At 47.5% G+C, this 15,742-nt stretch overlaps 1 long non-coding RNA gene across 1 annotated transcript; it reads right to left on the minus strand.

Annotated features, from left to right (window-relative positions):
- Positions 1-4,051: 4,051 nt before the first annotated feature.
- Positions 4,052-7,751, minus strand: LOC101124576 (uncharacterized). Its single transcript, XR_008672348.2, has 3 exons — positions 7,693-7,751; positions 7,405-7,570; positions 4,052-6,718 (listed from the first exon to the last, which is right to left on the minus strand). It is a non-coding gene; the product is annotated as an uncharacterized lncRNA (long non-coding RNA).
- Between the last annotated feature and the right edge of the window lie 7,991 nt (positions 7,752-15,742).

The raw sequence follows: 15,742 nt of genomic DNA on the forward strand, positions 1-15,742 counted from the left end.
GTCAGCATGTAATCCTGCACTTCATTTTAAATATGAAGCTCAGGCCAGGCGTGGTGGCTCGCGCCTGTAATCCCAGCACTTTGGGAGGATGAGGCGGGCGGATCACGTGAGGTTAGGTGTTTGAGACGAGCCTGGCCAAGATGGTGAAACCTCATCTCTACTAAAAATGCAAAAATTGGCGAGGTGTGATGGCGGGCACCTGTAATCCCAGCTATTCAGGAGGCTGAGGCAGGAGAATCGCTTGAACCTGGGAGGCAGAGGTTGCAGTGAGCCAAGACTGTGCCACTGCATTCCAGCCTGGGTGACAAGAGTGAGACTCGGTCTCAAAAAAAAAAAAAAAAAAAAAAAAAAAAAAATCAAGTTTGGAGTATCTGCAGTCACAGTGTCACCCCAGGCTGACTAACTTCCCTCAGTCCAGCTCTCTCTGTATGATTTTGGGGGAGGCAGATCACTCAGTTCTTTGAGACTCAAAGGAGCTTATTTTCTTGGCGATGCCTTCCTGGTGACTTTAATGCTTGTAGTCAGCTGAAGAAGAGCTGCCTGAGGTGCAAAAGCCACGAAAAACACCACGTTGTAGGTGGCCAGTGCCTCTAGGGAGCCGGACCAGCCTCCAGAGTGGGCCAGGGTGAGATATCCCGGGGTTGGGAGGTATTTTTTCCAAGAAGTTACTTATCAACTAATTGGTACTTCCGTTTCCTCATCCCAAGGAGGAATGATTGGTTCCTTGCAGGATTCCCTGTGATGATATAAACAGGGTGGAGGAAATAATAAAGCAAAGTACATGGAGCTCCCGATGGGGTGGATTCCTGACATCCAGTACTGCATGCTGTTCATGGTCCAAACGTCACGGAGGCAAGATGACAAGTCCTTCAAAACAGGCCCTTCTGGGGGGACCAAATAATTTCCATCAGTGACTAGGAAGTTAAGAGGTCGTGCATCTAACCCCACCTCTCCTGGGACCTCACTCTGTGCCTCAGTTTCCCCTTCTGTCAAAAGAGGAGGTTGGGCGTGGGAGCTTCAAAGTCCCTTTCAGCTCTCCGGAGATTTCTTTCCCTGCTACCCCTGCTGGGGATGGAGGATGCAGACAAAGACCCCTTCCCATTTTCTTCTCAGGGGAAGAGGAATGTGAGTCCTTAGCATGTTGAGGCCCCAAGGAGAGCTTAAGGAGCCACAGCTGCAATGCCATAAGGAGGAAGTGTGTGGGTGGCTCCCAACTTTCCTGCCTCTTCCATTCTTGGTCTGGCCAAGTTCAGGAGCATCCCTCCTCTCGCCCTGCAAGGGCATCGAGTCACCCTCCCCTCCCTTCTCCCCTTGTCTCTTTCTTTCCTTCTTTCCAGATCTCTTCTTTCCAGATACCAAGCCGCTTGACCTCCACTGTAACGGCCTCAAGTCTCCACATTGTCTGCTGCTAATTGGATTGTAAAAGATGATCCTACTGCATAGCTGTCTGCAAAGCGGGGCCCCAGTGACACAGGATAAATGAAATGCAGACCACAGGGTGGGCTTACCTGCTGACACTCTGGGCAGAGCCAAGACTGCAGAAGTCAGAGGGTGACTGGATGCTCAGGATGGGAGAGGCAAAGACTGAGGGATGAATCATCCCTCCCTGGAGGCCTCCTCATGCCTCTGACCCCCAGGCTTCTGTTAAAGTGGCCAAAGCCCTCCTCACGTATTCCAGTCAGAGCACAGCCCCCTGGGGCTGCTTGGCAAAGGCCCACAGTCCCACGAGACCCCGTCCAGAAAGAAGCCCCACGTCTGAATGGCTCCACCTGGCCATTCATTCATTCATTCACTCATTTGAGCATCACTTGTTTACCGAGAACCTCTGACAATTCTGGCACTGAGCGGCACCCTAGGAGTGCATGAATGGTGTGGCCAGGACTGTGGCTTTCCGCCTTGTCTGCTGTCACCTCCACATTAATAAAGCCCCATGTTTAGTCGGGGGCGTGGCCACCCAGGCATGATACTGCACTTCCTGCCTCCCTTGCAGCTAGCTGTGGCCATGTGATTGCACCCTGGTTAACAAGACTATGCAGGGTGTGGGGGGCCCTTCCTTCAAAAACAAACAAAAGAAACACAGTGGGCCCAAGCCCCTGGGTCCTTTCCTCTCAGTGGTCCTCTCTCCTGCTGGCTGGAATGCAGATGGGAGGGCTGAAGCTGCAGTGGCCAGTCTTGAGAAGGTGCGTGGGGACAGAGGCCCCACCTGGTAGAGCAACAGACAAAGAAGCCGCGTCTCTGGACGGCTTGAGGGAAACGCACCTCTCCACCCTGGCCTGCCTTCCTCTAGACTTTAGTGTGAAAGAGAAAAACACAAAATCTACCTTCTTTAAGCTACTGTGACTTAGGGTTTCCAGCTGAGGATAATTGAAACCTACACAGCAGGTCATGGTGCCACATCCTGGTGCAGAGCTGTTGGCAGCACAGAAAGCCCACTGGCCTGGTCTTAGGGGATTGGAGAGGCGTCCCGAGGGGTCTGTGTCTTGGCTGTGCCCTGTCAGGTGTGTTGGCCAAGGGAAGGCGGGTGGGGAGGCATTTCAGGGCTGGAGGTGGGAAGAAGTTCAGTGTGTTTGCAGAAGCTCTGGACTCTTCAGGGTGGTGGGGACCCCTGCTTTGCATCTATAAAATACACCAGGCCTTAAAATATGTGACCTGTGATTCAAAGGGAGAGGCTATTGGCTGGAGTGCCGTGGCGCCATCTCTGCTCACTGCAACCTCTGCCTCCCAGGTTCAAGTGATTCTCCTGCCTCAGCCTGCCCAGTAGCTGGGATTGCAGGCACCTGCCACCACACCAGGCTAATTTTTGTATTTTTAATAGAAATGGGGTTTCACCATGTTGGCCAGGCTGGTCTCGAACTCCTGACCTCAAGTATCCACCAGCCTCGGCCTCCCAAAGTGCTGGGATTATAGATGTGAGCCACCATGCCTGGCCTAGACTTCTGACTTTAAAGACTAGTAAAAACCTGATTCTATGCTCTTTGAAAATCTGCCCCTGCAGAAATTCATCACTGTCATTTTGGCCTTGGTGAGACGCTTCTCAGCTGGGTTCAGGGCTGGATGACTTGTCCTGTCTTCCTGCCCCAGTGGTTGACATCCTCAGCCAGATGTTAAGCCCCCTCCTCTCCTTAGGTTCAGACTCTCCCCTTTCAGAATGCCAGCAAGTCCCGAAAGAACAGGTGAAGGTGAGGGGCCAGGACAAGACCATCCCATGGCGGGCTGGGTGTTGGGCTGTACGGCTGCCCCCACCCAGTGACATTGGGCAGGGAAGTCCTGGCCAGATGCCAAAGGAGCACCAGCAACTCCAAATTCTTATCCTGTGCGTGGCTTTGGGGAGTCATTTTATCAGATCAGCCTTCATGCAGATAAATGAATCCATTGCCTCAGGGGGTCCCATTGTTGTCAAACGGAATCAACAGGCCTCTGTTTTTACTTCTGTGTAAATAACATCCGCTTCCAGAATTACTAGAATTTGTAGTAGTAAGTGCACACATAAAGAGCTTAGATTTCTACATTGTTATTCTTCATTCATTTCTTCATTCGTTTGTTCTGTGAGATCGTCTGCCTTTTGATTTCTCTCTCTCTCTATTTTTCTGAGGCAAATTCCCTAAGACAAGCCTGAATTATTGGAAGTGGATCTAGGTCCCGAGGGGGCCACAGGGCACTGTTAGTGTCAGTTTCTTGGCCTGGGTGCTGGATACAGAACTGTATCCAGTGGGTGATTGTTGAAAAAGCTGTTCGTTTATATCTGTGAAATTTTCTGCTTGTGTGTTATTCTTCAATAAGATGTTTATTAGATTAAAACAATGAGCTACCTCTACACACCTATGAAATGGCTAAAATCCAAAACAATGACAACACCAAATGCTGGCGAGGATGTGGAGCAACCGGAACTCTCATTCATTGACGGTGGGAATGCAAAATGGTGCAGCCACTTTGGAAGACAGTTTGGCAGTTTCTCATAAAACTAAACACACACATATCATATGATCCAGCAATTGTGCTCCGTAGTCCAAATGAGTTAAAAACTGACATCTAGAAAAAAAAAACCTGCACACAATGTTTATAGCAGTTTTATTTATAATTGCCCAAACTTGGAAGCAATCAAGATGTCCTTTAGTAGGTGAATGGATAAACAAAATGTGGTACATTCAGACAATGGAATATTATTTAGCAATAAAAAGGAATGAGCTATCAACCCTTGAAAAGACATAGAGGCACCTTCAATGCATATTGCTCAGTGAAAGAAGCCCATCTGCAAAGGCTACATAGTGTGTGATTCCAACAATATGACATTCTGGAAAAGGCAAAACCATGGAGATGGTAGCTGGGGTTGAAGGAAGGGATGAATAGGAAGAGCACAGGGTATTTTAGGGCAGTGGAAGCACTCTGTATGATACTGTGATGGGGACACATGTCTTTTTTTTTTTTTTTTTTCGAGACAGAATCTCACTCTGTCACCCAGGCTGGAGTGCAGTGGTGCAATCTTGGCTCACTGCAACCTCCGCCTCCCAGATTCAAGTAACTCTCCTGCCTCAGCCTCTGGACTCTGGAGTAGGCTGTATCATATGGTAATTCTATGACTAAAGCTTCTAGCATTTTTAAAACTGCTTATATGATGGTAAAGTCAGCATGAAACAGAGCCATAGCTCACTGAGCACGTGCAGCCTATGCAGGGAGCAGGCTAACGGTTTCATGATCAGAATTCTGTTTAACGATCCCACCAACACCTACCTCAGGTAGGTGATACCCTTGTCTCCGTTTTACAGATGGAAAAACAGTCCCACAGCTGCTGTCAGAGGTGGAATCTAGCCCACTCTGAGGCCAAAACCTCTACTTGGACCTGTGGTGTTAGAATTCTATGAGGCTCTGTGGATGTAAAACTGAGAATGATCATGGCAGTAGATATTGGACACTGATCCTTGCAACCAATGAGGATGTGTGGCTGTGGATTCTGCACCAGGGACACTTGCTTGTCTACAAAGTGCATCATGGGACATGGGGTTGGATAATGCAGACAGGATAATGCTCTCTGACTCAAATCATGCCTCTCCACATGGGATAGGAAGGAGAGTTGATTTTGCTATTCTTGCCACCAGGATATAATCAAACACGAGAATAGGCCAGATATAGAAAGGACCCAACAGATATTCGCAGTCCGGGCAGGTGGTTAGTGCCCAGCATTAGGGCGCCAATGCCTCCTGCCAGCTTTATCTGCTCACTGCATGAGTTTTGCCACTCACAGAATAAGAACAACCTTGCATTTAGAACTTCACTCGTATATTCTATTGTCCCATCATGTGCTCTGATTATTAGCAGGTAATAAAGTTCCGTACTTGTAAGACCATTGTAAGACAGTCAATCGCTTGCCTGAAGATGCTTAAATACTCATAGGAGTCTGGTCAGTGTGGTGTGACAGGAGCCGTCTGCAGGATGCCCTCTGGCCACAGTTGATCACATGACGACTCTCTCTAGTCAAGGCAGGATTCAGTGCTGTCGATAAGCAAAAACTCCTGGCTGTGTTCAGGCCACCTCAAATGCATTTTCCATCTGTGGATTATTAAATTACATGCATATTTAACTGAAAATGATTATCTCCTCACTGGTTTCAGTGGACCTAGTTAGGGGAGGTATTTCAGTTCCGTCGTCGTTTTAAAACTAAAAATCAAAACATCAATTTCCATGTGCATGTTGATTCTTCCTCAGAAATACACACCGGGGTGTGTTACAATCATTTCTCAACCATTTGAGCTTTCGATGTACTTGTAGGTATGTTTATTTGGCCTCTGGCTGCGTTTTTCACTTAAAAATCAGGATCACATGTCTAATCTCAAAGGGTGGGATAATCCCGGCTCGCATGTGCGTTTGGCAAACGTTCGCATTGGTTTAGCATCAAGAAATGGCTTCCACGGGAAGATCTGCAATTTTATACTTTGCAAAAGACAGCTTTCTGTTGCATCCCCCATATTGTTAGGAACAAACTCTTTTCTTATTTGAAGAAAAGAACCTGCCCTTTTATGGGAAAACTAGTTCAGCTCTGTGTATATTATGCCACATGAAAGCAGTTTTGCCTTCATTTGTGGCTGCCTGATTACAAAGACAAGATCTTTAATTAAAATTGGTTTGGTTATGTGTATTTCTTTCAAAGAAAACCATCGAAATAGCATTTGTGACTCATTACCTTCTTAAAAGTGAGTTCTCCTTCTTGCCTCAGCATTGGGTCCATTTTGATGGAGATGCTGACCTCGAATGATCAGGGGACTGTGCCAACAAGGAGCTTTGTCTTCATCCTCAGGTTGGCTTTCTGGTGCTGTGACTTTGACCTGGGCAGTGAGTTTTTGTCTGAACAATTGTTTTGAGGGCATGGAAACCTCAGTCTTACCTGAGTCCAGGAGGGCAGGGCTGAGGCCACTGCAGGCCAGCTAGCATCCTCTGGGTGGGCCCCGGGCTGAAGCACCAGGGGATGCCCCCATTCACTTGGCTGGAAGGCCAGGGAAGGCCGGAGCTGATTTTCTCATTATCCCCATATGTCCAGGGTGGATTTGGAATCACATGGCTGGCAGCAACTCTTTCCAGCTGAGGAACAAGATTGCCTAGATCCAAAGGCTGTCTAACATGTTAGCAAAATTAGTGCTTAGCAATATTTTTGAGGATCTGTGGTTGGGCATTTTGTGTTTTTTCTTCTGCCAAAACAAGCTTGCTAACTTCTTTGCTTCTCTGTTTCCTGCAAAGAAAAGCAAGGGAGGGGGGACGCCAAATCATTTGCACATTTCACGTTGACAGAGCCCTGTGCTAGCACGATCGGAGGTCAGACGGGAAGCCAGGCTTCTCGGGCGGGGCTTGTAATAACAGGGTGACCCGGGCTCACTCACCCCACCCAGCACTTCCCACCTGATCCCAGCAGGAGCTGCTTTTAGCTGCTCTCCCTCCTCCTCTTCCATGAATCCAGAGCTTTCAAAAATTTGGCAGAGTAAATTGGAATCTTAGACTTTTCTAAGTGTGGGTTGTATTTTTCAGTTCTCCTTCCTCCCCACCTAGGCAAGACCAGCCATATCCCAATTCCTTAGGCAAGTCATGATGACAAAAGCTAAGCTTTAATGAGCACCTGCTGTGTACTGGGTCCAAGTGCTTTCTGCTCACTGATACCTTTAACCCTCATAATAACCTAGATCTGGATTGCTAAGATTGAGTCTTAGTCCTGCAGAGCAGTGTGACCTTGCACAAGTTACTTAACCTCTCTGTGACTCAGAAAGACACAGTGGAGAAAATATGTGACTGACCTCAAAATGTTGTTTTAAGCAAATAAGGCTAAATATGCAATGCTCTTAAGAGTAGTTCTGGGTACATGATAACCACCTCCCTCCCAGTGTTAGCTGTTACTGTCCCATTGTCCTGAAGCCAGGCGATTACCTAAGAGCAGACAGTGCACTGCTGGCAGAGCTGGGCTTCGGGCTTTTGACGAGTAGGCTGCAGTGCCTTGGACAGAAGCAGCAGCTGCAAGATACCATCACTGTGTCGGGGTATGTGCAGAGAAGAGCTCCTTATGCGAGCATTCTTCAGTGGCTGCAGGCCATAGCTGCATGCAGGCAAACGCAATGCCAAGGCATGTGTGTATGAAAGAAGGAAAATGTCAAGTGAGGACTGTTCACCACTATCCTCTTGCCCCACCTTCTAAAAGAGAAAGGGTACTCCCTTTACCTGGCTGGTTCCTGGGCTGGAGTGTGGTGTGGGGACAAGGGAAGCAGGGTGGAGGCGATCTAGAAGATGAGACAGAGAGAGACCACATGATGTAACAGCCAGTGTGTGTGACCAGCCAAATGTCCATCAATGGAGCTTGGTTAAATAAATGGTAGTAGACTAAATATCACACAGCTGCCACCAAGATGGAGGAAGCTCTTTGGGGGTGACAGGGAAGGAGCACCAAGGTATATTGTTAGGGGGAGAGCCAAACTGCAAAATGGTGTGTATGATGCACTAACTTTTGTGTAGGAGGAATAATATATATACAGTCATTCCTTGCTATACTCGGAGACTTGGTTCCAGGACCCCTCAATATATCAAATCTGTGCATATTCTAGTCCTGCAGCCAGCCCTGTGGAACCCACGATACCAACAGTCAGCCCTCTGTGTGTGCAGGTTTCACATCCACGAACATTGTATTTCCATCCTTGTTTGGTTGAAAAAAATTCACATATAAATGGATATGTGGACCCAAACCCGTGTTGAACCAGTTCATACCCACGTTGTTCAGGGTCCACTGTAGTTGCGTTTTCTTTTATGTGCATGAAGTAATCCTAGAAGAATAAAACTGGTTATCCAGGAAGGGTGCAGAGAGGAGGAGATGCTAAAAACTGAGCAAATGGGGCACAGAGATGGGAGCAAGCTCTCTCTACATGTGTGTCTGTGTACTGTATGTACATATATTATATATTGTGTATATATGCTGTATACATAATTTCATCCACATATACATTATTAATTAATATTAATTAATAAAACATTAATATTTATTAATGTTATAATTAATATATTATTATATATTTCTATTTATATTATATACTTGTCTAATTATATATTATTATAATGTTATAATTAATACATTAAAATTACACATTAATTAATAAAACAGTAATATTTGTTAATGTTATAATTAATAAATATACATGTGTATGTATATTAACCCATGTGAATAGTTAAATGTGTATATACCTAATAAAAGAGCTTGAAAATATCATAAAGCAAAATTTTATAGTAAAAAAGGAGAAACCGAGAAATCAACCATCATAATTGGAGATGTTAAAATCCTCTCAGTAGTTGATCGAAGTAGGCAAAAGAAATCAGTAAAAATGTAAAAGATTGGAACAACACTAGCAACCACTTGACCTAATAGAACATATAGAATACTCACTCAGCAAGGGTAGAAAACTCACTCTTTGTGAGTGTATGTGAAACATTCGTCAAGACAGACCATATGCTGGAACATAAAACAAGTTGTAATACATTGCAAAAGACTAAATGTCCAGAATATGTTCCCCGACCACAACGGAATTAAGTTAGAAATCAACAAGAAAATATCTGGAAAAAATCCCGAGAGACTTGGAAATTAAGGAACACTCTTCCAAATAACCCGTGGGTCACAGAAGAAACCGCAGAGGAGCGGTGGATCAAAGAGCAGGGACACTCACGCCTCCAGCAATAAAAGACTGGCTCAGCTGAGCATGTGTGTCCTTGGATGACGCAGAACACAGTGGCCCCATCAGTCCAGAGAACCCGGAGCTGCCATGCTGTCTCTGGCCGAGGCGGTGGCAGAGGTTCCTGGAGTTTTGAACTCCCCTCCCAGCACCCACTAGAAGCCCAGCCTTCTGGGATTGCCAGCTGGAGGGAGCCTCATGCTGAGGTGGGCAGGGAAGGTGATCCTTCATCCTGGTCTGGGAATCATTTTGTGTGGTGAAAATAGAAGCAGTACTTTTATCCAAGGAGAGAGGCATAATCACCAAATGCACATGAAATTGCTTAAACTCTGGGAGCTGACAGCCCCCTTGGTTTAATTACACAGTGGGGCCGTATTCTGCTGAAACCATTACATTTTAGATCTTCTCTCTCACACACATCCAGGCGCGCACACACACACACACACACACACACACACACACACACACCCTGCCCAGCCTCCGGGGGCAGCCAGCAGGACTTCCCATCCCCACCCTCCCTCCCTCTCTGAGATGGGAGTATATAGTTAGCCTTTTGCAAGGTGAGGATATTTTTGAATTAGATATTTGTTCACATAGTCCAATATGCCTAAGTCCACAGGGACAGAGTGTAAGTTTCTTCCCCTCCTGTCCCTTCTGCACACTACCCAGCTACCCAGATACAACCAGCGCCATCAATCTCTTGCATATCCTTCTGAAAATCATTCCCACCACAAGCCCATCTATCCCTCCACAGCCCTTATTCCGGAAGGGATATGTGAATTTTTGTATCATCTGTTTGCAGTAAGTAGCCAACCACTTCTCTTCCCAGCAAACAAGCTGGTCTCCTTCAGGATAGCTCCCTGTTAGAAGTCAAATAAAGGGTTTGTCTCCAAGGAGGGCCCGTTCCAGGTAGCGGTAGCTTGAGCCACAGCCACTGTGCCCAGAGCTGGTTAACGAGCGGGCCTTGAGGTCCCCACCCTCCCCAGTTGCAGCCGTGAAAGGCCCCCTTTGTGACAGGGGAGGGCTCCAATGGGACACAATGCTCTCTTGTCGGAAAGGCCTCCTGGAGCTGTCCAGGAGCAGCTGAGACGGAAGGGAGCAATTTTTTAGCCGTTCCCGCAGGCTGGTGGAATCTGTGGAGACTCACGATTCCAGGCCCAAGCTGGCACGTGGGCTCCTTCCCCAGGCAGACCTGACCTCTGCCTCGAGAAGGCCAGGGTGCAGGGTACAGAGCCTCAATGTCACCCTTCTCCAAGACAGGCTAGCCCTGGGGTGGGGGCCATAGGGGAGCGGCACCGGGCTTCGGCCACCCCTCTTGGCTACCAGAGGAGCGAGGCTCCTGGGAGGGTATGATGGCCAGAATGAAACTCAAATCTGTAGTTCCAGGTGATTCCATTCTTCCTGTTATTCTAAAACTAAGTGCTTCACACGTTTGGGAAGTATTATTAAATACGGGTCTGTTGGATGGTCTGTGGTCAGAGCTAATTTCTTCCAGTTTGCAGAGTCTAGTTACCAGACCCCTCCAGAGGAGCTGTCAGAATTGTTTTGACTGCAAATGCCACTTGCAAAGTTTCTGCTGGCTCTGAGGCCTGGGCCCTGTGGAAGAGACCTGTGCCTTCGCAGCATTTCTTTAGAATTCTCTCCAAGATCGCAGTTCCCTCCTGGTTGGAATTTGAATGTAAAATCCAAGGCAACTGCGTGATCGCTGAAAACCTAACGGAGTAATTATTTTCCTTCACTCCAGTGGGATGAAAGTTTGAGATTTTATGTTGTCTTAGGGTTACCCCAAAGGCAAACCTATAATTGATTTTTTTTGAAAAAAGGATCTGGCATTTTAAACATTCTTTTCACATTTCTCCAAAGCATTTGACAGACACAAATTCTCCCAACATTCCAGAGAAAAGAGATGGGGATTACGTTCTGCTGTGGATTAGAAGATGCATTGGCAAGAGTGGAATGAGGTTTCCATTTGTCAAAAGAGGAATTCAGGGTTGAGGCTAAGACTCCTGGGTGTGCGTCCTGCTCCCAGCTGTCAGCCCCAAGGTTGACATAGGGACAGACAGTGACATCTGATCAAGAGAACAGAGTGTAGATAGAGCCAGAGGGCCTGTGTTCAAATCCTGACCCTCCCTGTTCTAGCCATGAAAACCTGAGCAAGTTGCCTGACCTTTGGAGGCCTTAGTTTCCTCATCTGTAAAATGGGTGTAACAATATAATAGTATCTAACCGTATAATTAAAGAAGTTAATACTCAGAAGCGGGTTATAGGCCCTTGGTGCACAAAAAATGCTCACTGTTGCTGTGCTCATCCTCTCTTCCTGCCCTTCCTTCACCCATGGCAAGGTGCTGCTCTCTGGAGGGGGCTGTCCAACTGTGGGCTTGCCAGGTGGCTGAAAGGCCAGCAAAGGGCCGAGGCGCTGACTTTTTGTCCCATTGCAGAATGGGACAAAGCTCAGAAGCAGAGAATGACGAAAACCTTAAAGTGTCAGTCAGCACCTCAGTATAATCCTAAGTGGTGGTGCTACAAGGCTGGGCCCAACGTCAGATACAGGCAGAGCCTGGGCCTGCAGGGAAGAGGGACCCAGTCAGGGACAGTGTGATCTGACCTTGGCCCCTGCCACGGGCAGGTTTATGCATCAGTGTGGCCAGGCTGTAGTGCCCAGAGATTCAAACACTCATCCAAATGTTGCTGCAAAGGTATGTGGTGGATGTGTTTAACCTCTACCGTCAGCCGGCTTTAAGAGAAGCAGATTACCCGTGACAGTGTGGGTGGGCCTCATCCAATCAGGTGAAGGCCTTATGAACCAAATCCGAGGTTTTCCTGGAATGGAGGAATTCTGCTTGAAGAACACAGCATCAGCTCCTGCCTGGGTTTCCAGCCTGCTGGCCTGCCCTGTGGATTTCAGACTTATCAGCCTCCACAGCCATGTAAACCTGTGTGTGTGTGTCTGTGTGTCTGTGTGTATCTGTGTGCGCGTGGTGGGGGGTGTTCTGTTTGTGTGTGTATGCATGTGCATGTGTGTGTGTGTTCTTTTTCTCTGGAAACCCTGATTGCTAATACCGCTCCTATGACTAAGCTAGTTGGGAGGTGTGAGGGGAGGGATATCTTCTCATCACTGGTGGAATGATAAGGTTCTATGCCACTTCTTAAGTGCTAGCTGGTTGCTGGGCAGAGTGCTGAGGGGTTCCACTGTCTCACTTAAGCCAACCTGTCACCTCCTTTCATTTCTCAAAACTTCCAAATGAGACACTGCTGTATCACAGGATTCCTGCATTTAAAATTTTAAGGTTATTTCTAAATTACTTAACCAAAGAGTTCAGCTGCTGATACCCCCACCAATAATATATTTAATCCAGTGGGTGAAAAATGTTACTTCGTTTTGTTTCTCCATTCATCTATCGGTGGATACCTGGGTTGCCACCTCCTCTTGGCTGTTGTGAACAGTGCTGCTGTGAATATAAGTGTGCAAATATCTCTTTGAGATCCAGTTGCTGTTTTTTTTTTTTTTTTGCTTCTTGTTTTTTTAAGTGATGGGTTAGCTCTGTCGCCCAAGCTGGAATGAAGTGGTGTGATCATAGCTCACTACAGCAATGAACTCCTGGGCTCAAAAGATCCTCACTCCTCCACCTCCTGAGTAGGTGAGACTACAGGTGCGAGCCACCAAGCTCAGCCCCATTTTCAGTTCCTTTAGATATATACCCAGAAGTAGGTATCTGGGGGATTAGTATTCACATTTCCTGAACAGTTCTAGTGAGACTGGACTTATTTCCATATCCTTATTGGCCAATTCACATTACTTTAGTACAACAGTTTAGCATGATATCATCGTGTTTGTGTCTGTCTATCCATAAAATCACACACTGCTTAGCTGCAGAGATGATGCCTGGTGCATTTAGCACATGGTGTGGCCCTTAGAATGTACTCTTATTTGCTGAATAAATGAATGACTGCTGAAAAAGTAAATGAATGAGTAGGTTAGAGCAGGTCCACTCTCTATTGCCATTGAGCCACAAAGAGAACAGAACAGGGGGCGTGCTTGGTTTGGGATCTGGCAGGAGGCTTTGAAACACACAATGCAAGTAGGATATTGCCAAGGAAAGGCGGTGGTTTTGGCTTCTTGTGGCTGGTAACCTCACACAGCCTGCTAGGCAACATAGCACCCCAGAGACAACTCATGCTGGGGGCTGCCCCCAGGTCCCCAAAGGCCTTGAGCAGGCTACTCTGGGGGATTGTTTACATCCTATTTTGCAGAGGGCAGTTTGCCAGAGAGTTCCTGCAGCTTCTCAAACAGCAATAATGCATGGAGAAATGCTTGCTACGGTACCTAGCACCAAAGTGTACAATCAATGCATTTCTCTTCACCTATACGGGCAGAGAGTGGGCTATCATCTCAAAGGACAGAAAGCTGAACCCTTGTCATGCTGGGGCAGTGGGCATCAGCTGGTGTAAAAACAAGCAGTGAAGCCAGTGATGTCCCATAACTGCTATCCTCAAGGAACCAGGCCACCATAAGATCTAGGGCTTTTCCAGGCAAAGACCCATCAGCCTTTCTCCAGCAATCTCCCAGTCAGTGGAAGAGCCAGGAGATGCTGAGCCTGGTCCCAGAAAGCCAGACCCCTCCTTTGCAGAGAATGTTAGCTATCACCCAGTTATCCATTTCCCCAGTATCCATTATTAGAATTTTCTGCCAGGCAAATGGCCATCTCCAATAAAGAATACATTTCCCAGACTCCCTTGCAGCTAGCTGTGGTCATATGACCAAATACTGGCCAATAGGGTGTGAGTGGAAGAGGAAAAGATGGGTATAACTTCTGGGTCATGCCTTCAAGGGGAGGGATATACCAGGGGTGGCAGCCCAAAGATTGAACAACCAATAGAGTACAGGCAGTTAGGATACACAGCACCAGGAGGAGGCTCTCAGCCATGACAGCGTGCACCAACCTTACCATTAGTCGTGGACAGCCCTCCCCTTCGCCAGAAAGAGGACTTGGAGGTGAGCCATGCAGATGGGTACAGCAGCCTATGGTTGGCAGAGGAACCAGCAAGATATTCCAGATCTCTGGCACAGGGGACTACCACTCAGCCCTGCACACTACACACCTGGAGTGTAGTGAATGAGCAAGACTTAATTTCCCTCTCATTCAGACCTGTGCTATTCTGGATCTGCACTGCAGCAGCCAAGCCCATACTCCAGACACATCTCCTACTCTCTCCTCCCCTCTTCCTGCATTAGTTTTGCTTTCCAGGAAAAGAAAATGGAAGAATTTCCTACAACAACTTCTGTCATCTCAGTGCAGCTGCAGGACATGGAATGGCTACTGCTGGGTGTAGTGGGCTGAATGGTAGCCCTCACTACTCTTCACCAAGAAGAGACGGTCACATCCTAACCCCTGAGCCTGTGAATGAGATCTCCTTTGCAAAAGGGGTCTTTGTAGATATTATCAGTTAGGCATCTCAACATGAGATCATCCTGTTTGGAGAGGTTCCTGAGTCCTGTGACAGTGCCCTTATAAGAGATAGAAGAGGAAGACACAGAGACAGAGATTGGAGTGAAGTTGCCCAAGCCCAGGAGTGCCTGGAGCCACCAGGATCTGGCAGAGGCAGGAAGGATCTGCCCCTGGAGCCTCCGAGGAAAACAGAGCCCTGCTGACAGCTTGATTTCAGGCTCTGGCCCCCAGGATTATGAGAAAATAACTTTCTGTTGTTTTAAGTCACCAAGTTTGTGGTGGTAATTTTCTTTGGCAGCCTCAGGGCACTCCCACACCAGGGTGACTATTTTTCTCTGCCATATCGGAAATTTTTGTCTCCTTCCTGCAGAAGAGAGTGTGGCTCTATCTAAAAATCATGGACGAGTAGTCCAGGGTAGTTGCTTGGAGGCTCCACAGTCCTCAGACCTCCTGGGTTCTGATTGCATCTACCCCATGAGGTTTAACCCTGAGAACACCAGCCTCACCCCACCCAGCCACACCCACCCAGCCTCACCTCGCTCCTCTCAGCCTTCCCTTCTGAAGGATTCCCATTGCAGATGCAGGCAGGGATTCCTCTACTTGTGGGTTCTGTGAAACTCCACAACCTGTTTCAGAGATCTTGACTCCTGCTATAGAAAGGGCAGGTGGTCATAATGCAGGACTTTCTTGTCAAGGCGTCAGGGCTATTGGGATGACACAGACTCAGATAGCCTGTTTTGGAAATCAAAAGCTTTCTCTCTGCATTCCAACCATAACATCATAATCCTTCCTGGGGTGAACTGCTGCCTCTCAAGGAAATGCAAAAGGAGTCAGACATTCAAGCGTATGTTAGTTACCAAGCACGTACAGCTGCTGTAGGAGAGACTTGACCACAGTGGCTTAAAAAAATAGGGCCCTAGTGTCCCATGCACACACGCTCACCAGAGGCCCTAGAGAGATGGCTCAGGGATGCTGTGGGAGCTCCGTAGAGCCCTTGAATGGGGCTCTTCATTCCTCTGCCCTGCTGCTGTCCTGTTCTTGCAGGCTGAGGCAGGGGCAGAACCCACTTCCCTCTCATGGGGTGTCCTGCTTGGATGGCCTTGCCTTTGT

This window comes from Gorilla gorilla, chromosome 18, assembly GCF_029281585.2.
Source record: "Gorilla gorilla gorilla isolate KB3781 chromosome 18, NHGRI_mGorGor1-v2.1_pri, whole genome shotgun sequence".
NCBI classification, from domain to species: Eukaryota; Metazoa; Chordata; class Mammalia; order Primates; family Hominidae; genus Gorilla; species Gorilla gorilla.